Below are 20,315 nucleotides of genomic sequence, written 5' to 3' on the forward strand. Positions count from 1 at the left end.
CACCTTCATCAATTCCTGCTAGTTTGGTATGACTTCTGGCTTGTGCAGCCAGATTATTTATTTTCTTTTCTTTGTGCGCCTTCTCCGTGGAGTGGTATTTGGCTGCCAGCACTATTGTAATCCGACTTACCCGTCATTGTCAACGCCATCAACATCATTATCAGTTGAAGCGCAAGTAGCGAGTTTATAATAAGCTACATTAAATTTACTGGTTAAACTGAATGCATTTTAAAATTAGAGCAGGTTACAGACAGCGAAAGGCAAAAACTTATTTGCCGAATCTCGGACAGAATATTTATATACGTCCTATATGCGCCTCATTAAACGATGGCCAGTTGTCACTTTGACACTTGAAAAGGGTAAGGGCAGTCTGCTCATTTTAGCGAACGTGCTTAAAGTATTTGACATGTCCATCTTGATTTGTCCCGCAATAAGCAGGGGCGCTCCACGCATCCAATGGGAGTCGCTTGGGAAGGAAAAAAAGGCTTTTCTAGAACTGATCGACCAAGTCACGTACAGTTTAGTCCACTTAAGCGATTCCAAATTCGTTGGCAATGGGTCGTTGCTACCAATTATTATGGATGAGAAAGTGGTTCAGGATTTGTAACAAGAATGTCCGAAGAACCTACTGAAATTACGAAATAATGATTTTCCAAATCAATTATTATCGTATTAAATCCAATAATCTAACAATAATGTTAGAGTTAGAAGCTCTTTGAGAGTGAAAACAAAGTTGCGTATACCCTAGATATTTTATACTTTTCTTGCTTGTGACTTCAATAGAAAATGCTGCGTGATTGCGTGCATAATGAAATCCAAGTGACACTCTTGGGACAGGTCCGAAAATGTTGTATGTATGATAAATTTTCTCATCAGAAGAAAGGCAGGACAAAGGCAAGTCAACGATGGCAGATGTAGCCCAATAGATTTACACCAGAGAAGGGCCATTAAATAGTTGCGAAACAAACTATGGAAACAACCATGCCTGGCCCAGCCCAGTCCAGCCCAATTCTTGTCCCTGTCCTCGAAAGTTTAAGGTCGTCCTCACCAAATAAAATGGTAGAGAAACTTGACGCCATTTTGTGATTGTTTGTCGTTAAATAAAAAAGAATCTCGCCTTTGGCTTGCGGTTGTTTCATTTCTGGTTTTCTCTATTAATCCCCAGTTGCCATTTAACCAAATGTTGCCATGTCTGATGTTGTTGGCTCTTCTTCTTTTTTTTTATTTCAACGCAACCAATTTAAAATAATGAAATTTTCAGTAAACTGGTAATATAAAAAATGGATGGAATTCGGTTCGTTACATTTGGCACATAAATTAGCTTTGTCCCAAGGTCATTGAATCCCAACAAAATTCTTGATGTTAGAAGAGAATTAGATTTTGTTTTCTTTTGACTGCTAATTGACTTGCTTTATGATGAATTTGTTATTAAGCCACAAATTTATAGGCAATTATTTGTATAACTTTCCAATGTGACTAAAGGAAACTCTGATCTTTAGATAGGAATAAAAATACTCTTCATTGGCCAACATGTGTCCAGGTAACTGATGCAACGTCATCCTTTGTAAGCTTCCTCGTGGCTCATCAAAAACAATTTGCCCACCTTATGGGCATTTTGTGAAAACAAAGCGAAAGGACATGATGCATGAGATGAGAAAGACACCGGCTGAAGGACCAAAAATGATTATGAATGCCAGTCAGTCGCAAACATACCAAAGTATTCGCATTTATTTCGGAAATGTAAATGAGTCTCCAATTGTCTCTGGCCAAGCAGTAGCAAGCCACGGAGAATGGCCCAGAAGACGATGATGGGGCAAACAAACGGAGCTGATGCCGCTTCTTGGCCATCAAGTAATTGTCAGTTTTATTTCGCTTTGTCATTTTAACGAAGTCGTTGCTTCGCTTCGCTGTTCGGAAGCAAACGCGCGGAAAACACACGACAAGGGACCCATACTGTCCTTTTGTGTTCATGCACTTGGGTAAATTAATAATCGAATTGCGATTAATCCAGAGAGTAAATATCTTTGAGTATATTCCTTTGTGTTCCTTGTCATTGACTGTGTGCGGGGGGACGATTAAAGTCACAAGGCTTTGTGTAATATTTGTCTTACTCTGACAGAAAATTAAGCATATTTGCCGCCTTCCCTTATCAGTTAAGATTCAATAGATTTGCAATAAAATTCAGCTCAACATTAAATTCAATGATAATTTGCTTAAAATAGCTTATAATTGAATGGCCTGATGGTGAGATTAGCCAGTTGAAAGTGTGATTTCAATCGATTGGGTCACCAGGCAAATAAAGCTCTGCCATTTCCGATGAAACGCGTCTGCCGGATATTACTCGACACTGTGCATAGACAAGATTGTCCTTTAAAGGAGTGCGGCACTCAACCTTTAAAAAGGAAGCGGAAAATCCCGTTGTCTAGCAGCAGCGAAACATGAGCGGCATCCCAATCCCATATCAAAGCGATAAAAATAAAAATAACAAGGAAATTAAATATATAAATGCGTTTTTTTTTTGTACACATGTATTTTGTATTTGTGAGTAAACTCAAAAAACATTTCGCTTTATACATACATATATCATGAAGGATTATGGAGTTTATATAAATTGGAGTATTTCAGAAATTGATTTCATTGTCAAATCTGAGTTGTTTATTGCTTCATGCTACAATGATAATAGAAACATGATAGAAACCGTGATAACATTTCAAAGGTTGATCAATGAACCCTGAACCTTCTATATGGAGCCAGCCAACGTGTTTAGGTTACATATATACATACACACATACATGTTGATGACACACTTCAAAAGGCAACTATAACTTGAAGTTTGTATTAAACACATGTCTTGATTTGAAAATTATCTCTGATTAAACAATGGTTGCCAATGACAACAACGCATTAATAACTTCATAGATGTAATTTTCCTGTTCACTCAATTTTGTGTTATTAAAGGAATAAATACATGTGTAATTCAAATTGAAAGATATCTCAAACATTGCACAGACAATAAAATACATAGAGAAGGACACCTTTGTACCTGAAGAATGATGTAATTAGTCCAAACTAATTTATATGCTTATGACACATAATTATGACACTCATATGCAGAAGGTATGTATTTACATACATATAAAACATATAAGACCAACTTCTATATATGCATAAACATATTTGGGTATATAAGTTAGTTCAATTTGCACCAGGTGAATGGAAAACTAAAGGGAATGGGCGTGTTTGTTAGACGCTGTCGATTAAATGCCATCAAAAATGCTGCACCTTTTCCTGTCGCCCAACTCGTCATTCATAAAAGGATGATGGCACCCACAACTGCAAGACACAATATTCTTTGATATTTCAGGCTATTTGTGGCCAAAGACACACACACACACACACACACACACATGTATGTATATCTATCTGTGTGCCAAGCCAAGCCCTTGGAACATATGCAAAAGCTCACGTGTGCACCCATCAACATGGTTGGACAGACAGACTGCTGCTTGCTGCTTGCTATCGCCCTCTTGGATTTGTCTAGACGAACGAATCACGGGGGCAATTGTCCTTTTGCACAAATCGGACATGGAGATATGTAGTTGCAGGTGCTGGCACGCAAACACAAAGGTGAAACTGTCCTTTGAACTGGGAGCAGCAATGAGGAGAGAGCTGTTGCATTTGCTCATTTCTTTGGTCGACGTCAACGGGTGTAGACCTGCCTTTTCAAAAGAAGACAGATTTTGCCAATGAAATCTATTTTGTGAACGTATTTCGTAAATCTGCAGTGACAAATTTAAGCCAAAGTTGCATTATGGCCTTATATTTCCTTTGGATCATCACGCAATGCCACATTGCCTATTCCATTGGAAGTTTCATTGATCCGGAATATGCAGGTGAGTTCAAAATAGTCATGACAGAAGCTCGGGGTAAACCAATGCATTGTGTAACTAATTTATTTAGTAACTAATTTTTAAGACAATGGCAAGTTTCTCGGATAATTTAGAAAAGTGTGTCTAACCTTTTGATTTAATTTATTAACAATTTTATTTGTTATTATTTCTATCTAAATGGGCTATGATTTTAAACTTTAAACATTTAACCGCTCTCAATTCGAGTTCTGTGAAACTGTGATTTATTTCACCTTATTAAAATAAATGCCAATGACTAAGGAATTTATTTCGTTACTTTGTTTGGTTATAAACTCTGCTACGAATTTAGCTTTAAGCAATAAATTTTTGTCATACCCTGTGCAAAAAGCATTTTAGCAAGGACTCTGACAAAAGCTTTAACAAGCTTTACAAATAAGGACACCGCAAAAAATTTTAAGTCGACATCCAGTTTCTCTTTCGGAATAGAATAGTATATAAAATAACAATATTAATATTTTGAAACATGTGATTTTCTTTGAATTATTTAGTGCTTGTCTCTAGCTAAAATATCTTATAATTAGTAGAGCAAAAAATACAATTGAGTGTGTGAGTCTTTTTCAGGCATTTCTATTAAACATTATTAATCTAACTATAGTTACTCCAATTAAACCATAATAAAGTTTGTATCAAACTTGATTACTTTACTGTTTGGTTAAATCTTCTGGCCAAGTACAATGTGGTCATTAAAATCTGCTGGATGTTTAGCTCGATTTAACATTGGCAAGGCATAAGGCCAATGTTGCAAATAATCACACTAATTGCAGAGCGTTTGATGAAGCATTATTAATTATATGTTAGGTGTTCGACTGACCAAGGTGTAATAATCCCAATTTCAATTGAGTGAGAATATGAGGAAATTGCTGCCACATCATTCTACGCACACACACACACAGACACACACGCACACCTACTCAGCACACCCTAAGCACACGCTTGTGACTTCTCTGAAATACAATTATGACCTGGCGCCTTGATGACAATGCTTTTGGTTTTGTTCACGTGCTGTTACAGACAAAGACCAAATATGCGATAGAACACGACACGACATCCCTGCACTGCACCCACATTAAATAAAGCCCAATGTTTCCGCCATAGAAGCCACTGCTTTTATGAACTCACCACGTCTGGTATTTCTGGGGAGGGAGAGAGTCTGAGAGAATGGAAGAGAGAGAGAAGTCTCACCTTCGCTTTACTTAAATCCACTTTGTTTAAAATTCTATGTGCGCTTCATTTTCAAAAATATTCAAACGCATCGGTTTGGGGGAAATTCTGCCCCCCACCCCCACCACCGCACCGCACTCTGCAGGCCACCATTCATTCATACATACAACACGCATACTGGAAATAAGTGTCATAAAAACAAATATATTTCGTGAAGCGCCAAAGACACTCAAGTCTCATAAAATCAATCACAGATCAGAGTGTGAGCGCAGGAAGCATGTGTTGTATATATATATACGAATTGTATGTGCATGTAAATATATATACTTACTTATGTGTAAGTATATCTGTCTCGATGGCGGTCACATCAGACAGACGCTAGCTTATGAAGAATGCCTTGAGCAATTAGTGACGGTCGATAAGAGTAAGCAGATGTTAATTTCATTGCCAAGCATAAATCAAGGCAACTCAGTTAGTTGCAGGAACTGCAAAGATACGATTTTGGATTCAATTGGGGAGCGATTTGAAAGCAAGTTGGGAACATTAAAATTAAAGCTAGCTGAGGTCCCCTCAAAACGGAAGTTTTTAAATAGTCATTATCATAATAAAGCACAAAACTTTAAGCTTAGCTAAATTATTGTGGTTTCTGGGCCATTAAGGAGAATGAGTAAATATTATTGACTCACTTGCCACTGAATAAATTAATTGAGTTATTCATAATTAACAATTTGGCGAGGTGCAAATTACACAAAACTTTCCAGGGATGTTGAAATTTCACAGTTTCAACTAAGTACGTGGTATAAATTATCAACAATTAAATTGGAATTTGATGATTATAGAGTGAGATAGAGTGAGATAGAGAGAGAGCAAGTGTTTATCAATTGACGTTTGTTCAACATGCCGGAGGGAAATAGGCATCCTGCCGTGAAAGCATAACAACGTCCGTATTTAATGGCACCTCTCAGCCTATCCCCAAGTATCAATCAAATGGATTTGAAACAACAAGCACGACCAACTAAGATGCAAATATGTACATTTAATTCAACTTATGCCATCTATACATGAGATGCCATACTAATACAATACAAACAGATACATATACATACAAGCAAACACTGACACGGACACAAACTTGAACACCCACCGAGTGATGGTGATGGAAGCGAATGATGCTTGAGGCGGCGGAGGATTGTTGCGAAGCATTGACACGCTTAATGGGAATCACTTTACACAGTTCGAAGAACGACACTTTAAGTTCGGGCAACTTCATCAACAGAGTTGCCGCCGCAGCAGCAGACGCACTCGAAGAACTGTGAACTGTGAAAGTGAAATGTTGTTAGTGGCCGCTCCATCGGGTGGTTGACCAGGGCTTTTGGCCCTTTTTGCGGGTGGCGGGTGGCCAGAACTTCATACTCGTACCATAAATACGTACATACATACATATTTAAGTAAATTATGCAAATTCTTATGACCGAAATGCCTACTTGGCAGTTTACATTTGAAATGCGAACGCTGCGTAGAAGCAAACGAACCAGAATTTAGATAGAGGAGAGGAGACACAAGGAGAACCCGCAGACAGCAGGGAGCAGACAGCAGACATTTTGAGTGGCAGTCGCACACTGATTGCTCTAAACGATGTTACTAATATATTCAAAAGTTGGCAAAGCAACATACATACAAACATACATATGACAAAGACATATACACATATGTATTTACGTATATGTATGTATATGTAAATATAATACAATATGCAGGCAAAACATATTCACATGCACACGAACATGACAATTCGGTATTTGGGTAAGTTCATTTATGGCAATGTTGATAAAAAAAAAAAAAATAAACCCAAAAACAGCAAACAAAAACCCAATTTAGTAAAACACTTGACAGATGTTTGATTGTATTTCTGTTAACATTACATTACAGTAACAACAACAACAACGGCCTCGACATGATACAATATCGTTTTGAGCCTGCATTTAAATGCGAACATTTTGGCCTCCCCTCCGTAACCCGCCAGCCATATGCATGTGAGAATCCCGAAGGGATGACAATCTGGCAACTGTTTCTATGCCACAACGAATCTGGGCCTCTAACACACACACACACACCACTTACACACCCACACTCGTCGTAGTTTCTATTCTCTTACACCGAACATTACCAGCAGCCAAATCCGTAAGGGGCGTTAACATAGAGCCACACACCGGGCAAGGCCAGGCAGGCAGGGAGTTTCTGTGGGGGCCCATCATATGTGTGGAAGTTAAATTGAATTGAGAGCTTTGTTATCGCCCTGACAGAATTATGATGCGATAATGCTCCTAATGACCTGTTTTCGTTTTCAACTTCGTTTAAAAATAAACTAAAACTGTGAAATTTAATTAAGGCATCCCCATCCTGGGGCTGGTTTTTGTTGACGTGAACCCTGGACCGGGGGCTGTTTGGCTAGGGGGGGCCCTGAGAAAAGCGGAAAATCATTTTGGTCAAGCGATAAATTCAATTTAACACCCGTCGTGCTAAAAACAAAAATAGCTAGCAATCAGCCCGAACCCTTCGGGCGACCACAATAATGATCCTTGCCCCAGCATTTGCACTTCTCGACTTCTTCTCTCTTTTATATGTGTGTGTGTGTGCGAGTTGTATATATGTATGTCTGTATGTGGGTTTGTGTGTACATGAATGGCCACACATGGCCTAAGGTTTTACAAGCAGTACCAGTGGCGTCACCGGGGGATGCAATCACATCCGTTGGGTCTAGGGACACTGGGCTGCACAAGGGAGCAGCACATCCGTTAGATCCAATCTGTACGCAAGGACATTAGTAGCACAAACATAGTTTTTGGGTGAAGTCAGCATGAAACCAACACACATTAGTCGAGAATGAGAAAAAGAGGGCCAAACACACGCACACACACAATTTAAGAGACATTACAATAGGGCAGGGGGGAATTACGTTTGTCTATAAAGCTTTTTATGCATTTTTCAATGAAAATGAAACAAAACAGTAATAATATTGAAAAGTGTTGACTGATTTTGTCCTCCCCCATCTGCCCTTGCCTGTTCTTAGATAAAGACTGGTGTAAATGGACAGCCATTTAATTTATTAGCTTTACATATTTACATTCAAACAGAGACATTACATTTTCCAGACTGTTGACACTTGTTATAGCCTTCATAATGGCCAAACACACTCACACACACACACACGCCCTAATCGGTGGTTCACCTCAATTCACCCCTCCCACCCGCGCACAATTTAAGGGCAGGAAGGCAAAAACCATCAGCCATCCTGCATCTTACCGCCACGAAAGGGAGGAAAGGTGATGTGTGTGTGTGTGTGTGTGTTGATATTGTTCCAGTTCCATATTTAAAAGCACAAGGCTATTAAGAGCAAATTATTCGTTTCATGCTTCTAATGACTGAGTGAACATCCAGACCAAGAACACACACACACATACATAGGCTCACGCACATGCACATAGATGTCCTGAGTTTGGGTCCCAGTCTCCCAACTCTCTTTCGTTCGCCACGTGACACAAAGGGGCGAGGGAGTCTTTGCCGCTGCCAACATGAGGTTAAAGCCTAATGAAGAGCAGAAGATGTCGCGCAACATTAGCACAAAATGGGGGAAATAGCGACACAGACACATACATACACATTGTGGGGATCATATTGTAGTTCTAGCACGAAACGGCAATAACAAACAGAAATACTAGCTCAGGAGAGACGAACATTCATAGTTCACAGGCCTAGGACAAACCACAGACGTAGTCATCGAATTTCGAAACATGAGTTCTGGTTTTCAGAAGCAAACAAAGGACGCGAACTATGATGCTGAAATGCTTTTCATGCATATGCTCCTCATGTTGCTTAGGTATACATACATACATACATATGTACATGCCAGTACACAGGTGACGACCGCAGACCGTATCACTTCCTCCTTTGAATGCAAATGCAAACAATTAAATTGGAACTGGCTACAGGAATCCACTCTCAATTGGGAAAACTTTTTTCCCAATCCCAAACAAAGGAATGTTTCATTGAAACTTTGAAAACTCCTTCGATGGTGATGAACATGAAAAATTTTGAGTTAAATTCAATCAATATATTTTGTGTTTTATTGCTAAACAAACAGAGAATACATACATATGCAAGAGAGACATGTTTTATGTCATTTTTAAAAGCAAAGTTCAAATCCATTTTATAGTTTTCTTTCATTTTTGATGAGTCAAATTTTATGACCAGACTTTATTATGTAAACTCACAGTGTCAGTCAGTATACAACATATTTAATAATTTAGATATACATCTCAAGACATTGTGACCAATCTCATGAGATTGTCATTTATTTTTAAATTTAAGAAAAACAACGTCTCATTTCTACTACACCCCCTCCCCCACCACCTCTCACTGTTTGCTGTTAACCCGTTTCAACCAAGCCAAACTGAAACCAATCTGTTCCGCCAATGTGCAACCGCATTTGTTGGTGCGACAAAGAAACCGCACACCCTTTCGACACACACAAACACACACTCGTCTCTCGACATATTCAAGCAGACACCCGGGCTCACTTAGTGACGGCGACAACGACAGCGACGGCGTCATCAGCGACAGAAAAAACTAACCGCAGCCGCACGTGTGAGGCAAGGAATGGAAGAGGAAAGTTTGCCGCACGCGGCACCCAAACACACACACACACAGAGAGAGAGATAGATGGATAGATTCCCATACACACACACACACACACATGCCGGGGGGAAAGCTAAAACGAAGCACGCCAAAAAGACGTTCGACACTCCTCTTGCAAAAGGGCCACAAAGCATGAGCAAAAAGGACAGAGAACAATCCCACTGCCTGTGGTTCTACATTGTAGTGAAAGTGTTCGCATGGATGTATGTGAGTGTTGGCTGGAGCATGGGCATGGGCATGGTGTCTCTGTTGTTTGGAAAGAAAAACTACACGACATGTTTCAACGTCAAAGCAAAGTGGGGAAACTCCCTGAGTCCCGCCTTATCAACAGGCGTCAGCATAGATAAAATGAGACCAAAAAAAAAAACTCAGACAGGCAGAGAGAAATCCGAATTAGGCGGCAACGGTGGTTGCCATCGACGGAGCCAACAACATTGCGGTGGTGTGGTTCTGGTGTTCCAGTGGCAGCGGCGGTGGCGGTGGTGTCTGGTGGCATTAGCCGCCATGTCGATCGGCTGGATTCAGATACAAGAATACGTGTGCATGTCATACCCCCCAAAATACTGTGGGTATAAAAATGTGTTGGGATACATCTTTGCAAGCAGGTCTCCATGTCGCCATGTACAACGTAATTTATTTTTGGCGCAATTGTGAAGAGCAAAGGAGATGGTGGCTACGACTACAGCCACGCCGCTCCTATGTTCATCCTATCAGAACACGGACACGGACACAGACAAGAACAGGGGCACCAAAGCGCTTACCATGCCTCCTAGTGTCCTGTATGTGCGGGTGCGGGTGCGGATGTGGGTGGGTGGTGTGTGTATGTCAGCATGTGCGGGTATTAAGTGTTTTCCACATGAGTGGATTTGCCGAGATTCGCGATGGTTTACAGCGTGTTAAGTGTTTAACCTGGATCAAAGCAGAATCATTTGCAGAGCCAAAACTTTTCTCGTCCATTCCCAAGCCGACAATATCGACAAATCGCAATGTCAATGTCATAATAATATTAAAACAAATTGAATTTTTGGCCAGTCTTAAAAGAAATTACAAACATTACAAATTTTAGTTGCGTAAAGCATTAAATCCTTTCCACTAAATCACTAACCAAGGCGATTAAAGCTCTTTAAGCATCGTTCGAAAGAAGAGACATGCCTAAACTTTATAGCTACTATATCTCGATTTTAGTACAAAAACTTAGATCGAAATTCTTTCTAGGACCCATAAAATCGTGTCCTCTGTATCCTCAGCAAATCTTCTTTCAATAAACAGAATCTTAGAGTGGTATCCTACCCTCTTGGCCACTTCCATGCACTTTTAGACTAAGTGAAAAATCGTATTTAATTTACGTTTCTGGTTTTCTATTTGGGCATACATGGTTTTATATGGTTTACCTTGTCTATGTAAATAATTAGCAGAGCGAGACCGGTGCGAGGGACTCCAAGGATGAACGTTTGCGTTAGCAAACACACACCCAAACCAATTTGTTTGTGTAATGGCTTATCAGGGCTTATTTGCATACATTTATTTAAATGAGTTTATATTGCATTTGGGCGCTAAGTCCAATTTGTTCACTTGATGACTAACAAAGCTATGCGCGTTTTAATGCGTAAAGTAAATATGATTTATTTGTCCAATTGTAAGTCGTCTCGTTTTGTCGATTCGCCTCAATTCGCTTACCATGTACAAATAGAGTTTGAGGTTCGCACTTTATGTCCACCATTTGCTACAAAGTAGACACCATACTAACCATTAAAGAGGAGGCGGCCATCAAGTTTGATGTACTCTGACTGCTAATTGCCTCGAGTTAATCTTTGCGTTGTCTACGAAATGTTGTCGGGGCTTGGCAATGCCATTGTCATGTGCGGAACGAAGCACCAATGCCACCATTGCAGTGAGAGTGAGTGAGTGACTATGTGGATATGTATTTGTGACATCCTCATTTCGGACGCCGCCAGCGACATCATTATCACAGCCATCGGTTGGCAGTAAGAGAAGGAGCGTAACCAGAACCAGCAACAGCACCAGCAACAGCGCGTCATTAAACGAATTGCTCAACAACCGGAACGCACAAATGTCCTTGTCTCTGCCTGCATACGCAGGCAAGAGAGACAGACGATTGCCAGGGAATGCCATTCGTCTATGGACGACGGCATAAACATATGCGGAACAAGCACCATAAGCGGAAGCATTCCACCCAGCCCACCAGGCGAATGACTGTGATTGCAGTCTCCTAGCTGTTTGTATACACTTTATAGTGTGCGTGTATATGACTGAGTGTTTGTGTGTAAGTGTGCATGTGTGTGTGTGTTTGTATAGGTACATAAGCGACGTGCTCGGCTTGTGGGCTTTAACTCATCACGCCGCACTTTCACCAACACTTTCACTGTCCAACCTCAGCGGCCTTCTCCCATTTACTGTCCCATCTCGCACCCTTTTTGCACCCAGCCCATCTGGCCCCGACCACAATGACCCACTCCTAGGCCACCAATGGCTATGACTATGGCTGGCAGCTGGCCCACATGCTGAACTGAAAATTTATGGCATGCATTTGTTTTGTTCCCTCGATTTGATTAATGTTGTGACAATTTTACAAGTGTCGCGCCCCGAGCAGTCCGTGCGGCCAAAGTTCGTGAGAGGATTCATCATTTACCCAACGACTAACGACTGTTGGACAGACTCTATCGGCAGAGAAGAGGTCTCAGTGCTGGAAACTAATGTCACCCAAAGTCAACCCCATACTTGCTCAACTAGCTCAACCAGCAGGAATCTGTAAATGTGTCATGGAATGTCACGAGATACAAATAAACTGGACTATAAATGTATAGAAGACGATTCTCCACAACTTCTCCGCTGGACACTGTGGGGGGATACACTGAAGTGGAAATTCATCCCTAAGACTAGTGTTAAAATGAAAATTTAGTTGGCCCCAAAACTTGTTATGACCAGCATTTTATTGGGCCATTTTAGTGGCACTAAAATAAACCACATAGAGCAATTTAGCTGAAACGGCTTACGCATTGTAACTAAAATATAAATACACAGACACATGTCCTTTGTAGGGTAAATAAAAATTAATGTTGGATATTTTAGCGATATTTCGATACATATTTATTCCAAACTACAAAAATTTCTTCTCCAAAATCCAACAATCAATTCGAGGTACTTTCTTGGATTTACTGACTGATTTATTCTCACATATAAATTAGTTTCTTCAAGTTTTTGGGATAGTAGTAGTTGGGAGATTCTTTCAGTGTAACAGAGCTTCCATTTGGAATTTCCCATAACCAGCCCGTCAGCCCCTTTATATATTAAGGGGGCGTTGCCTTTGCTCATTGTCGCGGGCATTTTGTAACAGAATGATTGAGGCGTTTGGATAATCCGTTTGTCATGGCCTCTGGCAAAAGCTAATTGTCGCTAGTATTGTCCACATTCGACGTGTATGTATGTGTGTGTGTGTGATTGTGTATGTGGGTGTATTTATGTGTCTGAATGGGGAGTGGGAATTTTGTAGGACACTTGGGTCCGTGCGAAACGAAATCTGAATCCGTCGGGCATGCGAAAGGACTCACACAAATGGTTTTATTGTGACATTTCACTTTTACGCTCTGTGCCTGCAGATGCTCTTGATTAATTATCGTCGAACTGTCGAGTTGACGTCCTTGGCAAAGTGTTGGTTGCCTTTTGGCCGACTTTTCAAGCCTGTAACTGAACGAGAGAGACATATCGTCAAGCTTTTTCAACTGGATATTATATTGCAGAAGCTAAACGAGCATACACACCTCCACCCATGTAGCCAGTCCTGCCCTCTGCTCTCTGCCCTCTGCCCACGACTAATACCTCCTTCTCTGTGTAAGGATGAAAAGTTATATTGGCAACTTGTTGTTGCCGCGTGCACACCGACTGTGTCTTTGTGGCTTGAGCTCTTGCTCTAGCGCCATGTCAGCGTTAATCAGTTCGCAACAAAGTTTAAAGCGGGCACCCAACCGCAATTTCCGCTTCAGCAAGATAAACGACATAGACCTGATCCCAACAGCCTGCGGTTCGGTTTGGTGGCCCACGTGCGGCTGGTTACAACGCATAATTCATGTAAAATCAACATTTAAATACATATGTATGTGTGTACATAGGTGTTGGTGCCTAGCATTGAATATGCATTTGCATTTATTCGTTCAAACGACTCTCGCTCTGCCATCGCAACGAATGACGACCCATTGGGGCGCAACTGGATTACGCACACCCTACTGATCAATTAGGCCACCCCAAACCCAGCCATGAGCTACATTCGTCTTTATGTTGGCACGGGGGGGTAAAAGAAAAAAACCGAATACTAGTTTCATGAATCAATCGGTGCAATTGCGTTTATTATGCATGCATCAATCTAACCAGGACATCCGTAAACGTTAAAACGTAAACCTTTCGTTTGCAATTAAAATTCAAATGCAACCCAGTCAGTCCAGTGTCAACTAGCAAAAGTCATGAAACCGCAAGTGGTTGCACACTCGTTTTCCGGATGGTAAAATTTCAATCAGGCATAACATCATCGAAATGATTCAATCGACATCTAGTCCGTCGCCGAATGAATGACATAAACAAACAGACTGCCAGGCCTTGTGCCCCCGGAGTAACACATCTAACTCCAGACCCAGATCCCCAGCAACAATTCCAACTGAATGTTCAATGTGAAATTGATGCAAGTTGTAGTATATTAACCTTTAACCGGTCGACCTGCGACTGACCCTGGTACTCCTCAACTCCTCATGGTGCTCAACATGTGGGGATTTATTTATCTTGGTTTTATGTAAATGCTCGGGGCGGTCGATTGTCATGCGAACCTGGTGCTTAGACATGATTCTATTCTAACTTAAGTGTAGTCGCTTGGCTTCATTCAACATCCATACACCGTCAATGCACGCACACACAGACACATCAATAGATATATAGCCATATAAATCTCCATATAAATCACACAAAAACATGCCACATACGCTGAATTGTTACCCATGTCCAATGACTGGACTCTACATATAGCGTGAGTATTCAACTTCTTAACAAAGTTCAATCCGATTCTGGTTGAACTTTAATTGATTTCCATTGCTAAGGGCGCAGTTTTTGTTGCCCTTACTTTTTCTCCACTTAAGTATTTAAAGTTTCTATAAACGTTGTTCTTTCCAACTGAATTAAGTTGAAAAAGTGAGCCATCTGTATTCTTTAAACTTTTAGTTCTTTTCTATGAATTTTGAATTGTATTTATGTACTTAATACATTAGTTTTACTTATTTATTTATTTATTATTTATTTATATTGTGATTGGGCAGTGATTGTAAATTAAAGCCAATCTTCTTACCAGCTATAGCTACTAGGCCTTAAGCTATAGTTTTACTTATCTTTATTCGTATTAGCAAATAAACTGTCCCTAAGTTAATTTCATATATTTAGCATTTTTATCCAATTTATTAATTCATATATTTATATTTATGTAGGCCTTAAATTGGTTTCTTTTAATAATGTATACTTTGATCACAAGTAAACCAAACCAAAGCAAATATGTGATTGATTAGAGGGAACTTTTCTAAGTTCCTTTATCATTAAATATCTAAGATCGGCTATGCCGAAGTGTATATACACTTACAATCATTGGCAAAAATATATTTACATGTTCAAATTTCTTTTTCTGTAAATTAATTCATCGATGCACAGACAATTCATCAATGCAAGGAAGATAGGACAAATGGACATAGCCATATCAATGCTGATCAAGAATTTATATACTCTATGGGGTTTGGAAACGTCTCCTTCTCTGCGTTCGAAACATCTGACCAATTTTATAATACCTTCTGCAAGGGTTTAAAAACACTATAAAATTAGTTTAAAATATTATCACCACAGTTAAACCTAAAGCTTTCGCTTTCATATTATATAAATGATAATTTTTATTAGAATAGCAACTATAAATATAATATAAAAACCAGAGGGCCGGGGCTAACTTCGACCGCGTCAAAGTTTCTATACCCTTGCAACTTTTTTGGTAACTCTTTCCTTACCTATAGCTATCAAAGTGGAAAAACGTTTTATCTAAAAAGGATAATGTTTGCGAAAGAACGGCCAACAGTCGTAGCATAGGAAATAACGAAGATATTGATCAAAGTCACTGTTTTCCACCGATCGTTCCTATGGGAGCTATATGATATAGTTACCCGATCCTTATCAAATTTGGCACAGTCATTAACAGATATATTAAACTAACAAATGTTTAATTTGAAAGCAATCGCGTTAAAAGTAACGAAGTTATTGACAAAAGTCACTGTTTTCGAAAGATCGTTCCTATGGGAGCTATATGATACAGTCACCCGATCTTGATCAAATTTGGCATAGTCGTTTATATGTGTAATTAACTCACCAATATTAAATTTCACGACAATAGCTCAGAAAATAACGAAGTTATTAAGAAAAGTCACTGTTCGTGACTTTGCTGTTTGTATGGGAGCTATATGATATAGTGGTCCGATCCGGCTGAATCCGAGATATACAACGCCTGCAGTATATACAAGCTTACATGCAAAATTTCAGCTCTGTAGCCCTTACGGTCTAGGAGGAGTTTGCGTTGATCCAGACGGACGGACGGACGGACGGACGGACGGACGGACGGACGGACGGACGGACGGACGGACGGACGGACGGACATGGCTATTTGAACTCGTCTCGTCGTGCTGATCAAGAATATATATACTTTATATGGTCGGAGATGCATCCTTCGATGCGTTGCACACTTTTGACCAAAATTAATATACCCTTTTTGCAAGGGTATAATAATCTCTCTCATATGCGAATGAGCAAATCTCCAATTGCTTACAGTCGATTGTTCGCAAAAGAGTCTCTTAGCTGGGGCAATAATAGCATTGTAATGTGCTCTGGTCCGGGCCGGGCCGGACCGGGCCGCACTGTGGCAAAAGAGACATAGACATGAATATAAAATTGGGACGAAATAAGACAGAAATTGGCTAAAACAAAAAGCGTTCATAAGTGCTGCTCTACACGTAGTTGTTGTCAATAGTTACATAAATTAGAATCAAATTAGGTCTTCAGAGTGGAACGTTGGCAACTAACAATGACCCGCGGCCGGTCCGATGGAGTGTTTTCATGTGTTGCGCATTTGCGTATGCGTATAGTAGAACAATGCACTCTCTCTCTCTCTCTCTTTTGAGGTCTCTCTAGCAACTTAGTTTTCCCCCCACATTTCCTTTTGATTTTTCCTTAGCAACATGTTGCTAGCAACATTGCTAAGGGACATATGAGTTCGTAATGCTACTCGGTGGCCCGAGCTCGACAGTCTTTCGGGCCCAGTGGATACGTTGACATCGGCATCGGTTAACGGATAACATAAATGTGTTAGTTCATATATTCTAAGGGGTGTCCAACACCCTCACTATCGTTCGCTGTGTGTGTGTGTGAGTGAGTGTTTCCGTTGGCGTGACATCAGCATCAGCATCGCATCGCATCGCATCACAGACACCGTTACCGCAGATGCTGTTGACACGTTCGAAGGCCGCGCGCCAGAAGTCGTTGCCGCTGTTGTTCGGACTAGTTCTGTTTTTTTTTTTTTGCTCATTTTTGGCAACAAAAGCACTGCGGTCGCGAATTTGACTAAAAGTAGAACGCCAAATAGCAAAATTATATAGCAGAGATCTAGTAGTAGTAGTCAGCAGTCTCCGCCTCTCAATTTTGATCACATTGCGGTGGTCTCTCATGATTGTATGCCCATCTCTATGTTTTAAGTCGCTATATGTATCTGGGTACTAGCGTTTTATGTCATTGCGTATAAAATTGCCGACCGGCCAACGGCAAACGCGCTAATTAGAATATGTTAATGCTCGAGCCGTGAATATCTCTCTCTCTCTGTTTGAGTTTGTATGGGTGTGCGTGTGTGCGTGTGTGGGTGGGTATGTGGGAGGCCATGTGGGTGAAATGTGTGTGCATCGTTTGCGACTGCAACTTGTGAAATTGGCCAAAAATTGTACGCCAACGAAGGAGGCCTGTGCAAATATTTGAGTACGCGAAGCGCCAAGCGCCAAACGCCATCCAAAGCCAAAGCCGACAAAATGAAAGCAACAAAAGCAATTATGCAAATATTGCAAAAATAACGGCAACAGAGTGTTCAAGTGTGTGGGAGTGTGTATATGTGTGTGTGTGTGTTGCCAACTCGAATTCATTAGCATAAGCGGAGGCAACCGCTTGGGTCTGATGCTGGGTTTTGGATCCCTTTGGATCTCATACTCTCTCTTCCTGTGTATGTGTCATACATACAAATTACAAATACGTGTAAAATCTATATGTGTGTGTGCGTATAGCAGGATTTACACACTCTCACACACACACACATAGAAACGATTCATCATCAGCGCGCACAATTAGCGCCAAAGTCCACAAAATCGACTAATCAAACAAACGAAAAAAAAGGGACGCACGAACGTCACAGACAACGGAAAACTCAAATTAAATTGGCGGGATTTTTTTCACGCCTCTACGAAAACCAAGACAGCTACGATGGCGCCTCTCCCTCTCGTTCTCCATTCTCCATTCCACTTCCCCTCTATCTTTGCTCTGGCTTTTCTCTACGTAGTTTATCGCTTTGTGGGGCTAGGTTTTTGGTCTGGGGAAAGTCTGAGGGTCTGGGGGTCTGGGGGTCTGGCCGCAGCATTCGCAAAATACGCGCGTAATCTATTTTCATCGCTCGACTTATTTTAATCTAGATGCGGCCCTAGGAGTGGCACTCAGTGTAGACTAGAGGCAAGATAGCAAAGGCAAAGTCAATGACTCCAATGCCATCCTTCTATCTCCTGTGTCACACTGCAGCTGAGTTGAGGCCAGTCGGGGATGCGGCAACGGCAACAGCAACGGCATCAATTCAAGGCTTTGCATTCTTCGTCTCGAAATTAAAAGTAATTTTTAAGGATTTATCACGGATTTGCCGCATCATCGTCAACGTCCCCAGTTCTGACTATGCAGAAATGCTTCTACTTCTACTTTTCCTTTTTTTTTTATTTGGTTTTGGATTCGGATTATAAATTGATATTAATACGCGTAATTTACATTGCTGCCACTTACAGCGACAGCAACCGCACCACTCAGTCTTGTCCTTGTCACCGTCACCATAGCCCCCAAAAAAATTTTGGCTCAGCTCAGCTCAGTTGAGTTTAGCGCAGCGCAGCTTTGGCTTCAGTTTTCCGCGTTGGCCGTGTAATTAAATTATCGCAAGTTTATCCTGCCAGATGAGGAAGAAGAAACCGGAAAGTGGGCCAAAAATGAGTTTGCTGGGGATGATGACGACGGCAACAGCAGTTGCTAGTAACATCTCAGCCGGAATCTCAGTTCGACTTAATTACTCGGTTAGATTCCCGCAAAGTTTAAGTTAATTATTACACGCTTCTCCACACAAACTTTCCTAAGCGATCCATGACCACATTTGAGCAAATTCCTTATACCTCAGCCCCTAACACCAAACAAAAACCAACATCATGCACACTATAATAGCTTTTGTCTACCCAGAAGTACATACTTCGGTTAAAGCTGCTATTCAATGATGGGAAAAAGCGGGAAAAAAAAAACTTATAAGCACTTTTCAATTATTCAAAATGGCTGCAACAATAGATAAGAGCTTCTAATAGCATCAGAGCTGGATGAACGAGTACAAGGACCGTATACAAGGAGCAAGGAATCTCTGAGCCTCTGCTATGCATGAAAGGAGAATGCAAAAATCTACTGTACCCCAAAGTGGGGTACCATAGAAAAAGAAATCCACATTGAAATACATGTATGTATGTAGATGCAGCCTGAGGCTGCAAATCTTCTTCAGGCAAGTCAGCGGAATATTTCAATGGTCGCTTTAGAAGCCAATTCATCAGTTTCAATTTGTATAAAACTGGGAGAAAAAAAAAACACAAAAAATTGAAGCCCAACCAACACACACATCAAATGCACATGCAAAAAAATATAGAGGAAAAAAAAGCCTGGTTGAAATTTCATCCCTACATAGTTGGTGGTGCTCAATTAGTCCAATGGACCCCTATGGCAATAACAGTTGCCAGCAAACAAAATGCACATTTTATATGGAAATATGTATATGGAATGCACATATTTCTAACTTTAAACGTTTTAGCTGAATTGAAAACTTTAATGCCAATGGCTTTAAATCGTTTTGCAAAATATTTATTCAACCCGAACAGAACCAATGTTGATGTACCTACTTCACTTAACAATTTGGGAACCTTTTTCTTTTAGAACAGCGGTTATGGTTACGAGCAGATCCTCAAACCGCATCATTGGGTATAAGAATGGTTTTCACGACACCAAAACAAAATATATCAAAAGGAACTGAAAAACAAAATAGAAAAACCATCTCCCCACGGACCGACTGGCAACCAATTCGCCCGACCAATCAATCACCAAGCTTTTCTCCACTGATTCGAATAATTTGCAGAGTACGGACAGTAAATTTTTTTAGGAAAAGAGGGAGAGGTAGAGGGGACAGAGGCT

General features: G+C 40.6%; 1 protein-coding gene across 1 annotated transcript in view; it reads left to right on the forward strand.

The window, feature by feature from the left end:
- The first annotated feature begins 17,123 nt into the window (after window positions 1-17,123).
- The window catches only part of LOC6650955, a 34,430-nt gene continuing 31,238 nt past the window's right edge, over window positions 17,124-20,315 (forward strand). The window contains exon 1 of the mRNA XM_047011999.1: window positions 17,124-17,170. The gene's annotated coding sequence lies outside the window, so the exon portion shown is untranslated. The remainder of the gene's footprint in view (window positions 17,171-20,315) is intronic.

Source organism: Drosophila willistoni, chromosome 3R, assembly GCF_018902025.1.
Source record: "Drosophila willistoni isolate 14030-0811.24 chromosome 3R, UCI_dwil_1.1, whole genome shotgun sequence".
Taxonomy (NCBI): domain Eukaryota; kingdom Metazoa; phylum Arthropoda; class Insecta; order Diptera; family Drosophilidae; genus Drosophila; species Drosophila willistoni.